This window comes from Aplysia californica, unplaced genomic scaffold (assembly GCF_000002075.1).
Source record: "Aplysia californica isolate F4 #8 unplaced genomic scaffold, AplCal3.0 scaffold00070, whole genome shotgun sequence".
Lineage (NCBI taxonomy): Eukaryota > Metazoa > Mollusca > Gastropoda > Aplysiida > Aplysiidae > Aplysia > Aplysia californica.
In genome coordinates this window covers 1849566-1850819 of record NW_004797340.1, presented here as the reverse complement: position 1 = coordinate 1850819, position 1254 = coordinate 1849566, and the positions used below count along the sequence as shown (strand labels likewise).

Below are 1254 nucleotides of genomic sequence, written 5' to 3'. Positions count from 1 at the left end.
CATCTGCTACCTGTGGGCCTGGACAGTAGGTCTCTATCTCCTGAGGGCTTGTAGTCGGCTGGGTGGCATGATAGTATAAGAACGTATAAGTCTATGTACACGGTAACCGGAATGAAAATAAATCAATATTTGCCCTGTGCTGTCACTTGCTGAAAAAAAAGAAAGTCATACATGTACAAGCGTCTTGTCGGGCTCGCCATCGTGACCGGTCAGTGAACCTGTGCGGGAGCATCACATTGTGAGTACCGGTTGGGGTCACCAAAGCTCATTCAAAGTCTGTGCGCTGCAAAGTATAGGGCTCCGGAATGGGGGGAATTATTGATTTTTTTAAAAGGTACAGCTGGGGGAGGGGTGGGGATGAAGGCAACACCGGATGACAATAGTGTAGAATTCTGTGGACAAAACTGAACTTGGAGTTCTGGATTCTGTGGACAAAACTGAACTTGGAGTTCTGGACTGCCCGGTTATCGTGTACGTGATAGTACTGATAGAGAGACTACATGCCCGGTTGCCGGTTACCGTGTACGTAGATATTGAGGCTAGGTGCCCAGTCCGGTTACCGTTTACCGTGTATGTAGACACTGAGGCTAGGTGCCCAGTGCCCAGTTACCGTGTATGTAGACAGACACTCCGTTTTCCCCTTTGAAGCTTAATATCTGCAAGGCCCAATGCTAGCCTATTGCGAAATTCGCTAGATATATCTAGCTGACTGACTGGTCCACCGACTCATCTCCCACCCCGTCTCATAGAAAAGAAGTTCGAGTCCAGTAGGCCTACGGACGGAAGGCCCATTTAAGCCAGTATGTGAAGTAGATCTTGTAGTTCCGTTCGTTAAAGTCCACGATCCATTTGTTTACATTCAGAGAAGAAATCCAGAAGTCTTGAAGACCAAATGCTATTTGAATTAGGCTACACAAAGAGCAGGGATGCAACCTAACTGCAAAACATCAAATTAGGATTTAAAAATTTTTAGGCCCCCCCTGCTTGACTTACTTTAACGAACGAAACTACAAAATCGCCGATTTCTAATCTACCTACCTACAATTGCCGTTGTATTGTTAACTAAACGTATTCTTTACTTTTGGCCACCTCTATTCTCACCCGGAGTGAGAATAGTGCAGGCGAGTCTTGTGGCTATTCTCACCCGGTGCGCGTTCACCAAATTTTGCGTTCACCCTAAACCACAGAATTCTACACTGTGATAACAGAAAAATTGTAGAATTCTGTGCCATGAACAAACGTTCCATTACAACT

At 45.6% G+C, this 1254-nt stretch overlaps 1 protein-coding gene across 2 annotated transcripts in view; it reads left to right on the top strand.

Annotated features, from left to right (window-relative positions):
- Positions 1-557: 557 nt before the first annotated feature.
- LOC101849596 (neuronal cell adhesion molecule) overlaps positions 558-1254 on the top strand; it is an 83264-nt gene continuing 82567 nt past the window's right edge. For both annotated transcript variants that reach the window (XM_013079995.2, XM_013079996.2), the window contains exon 1: positions 558-800. The gene's annotated coding sequence lies outside the window, so the exon portion shown is untranslated. The remainder of the gene's footprint in view (positions 801-1254) is intronic.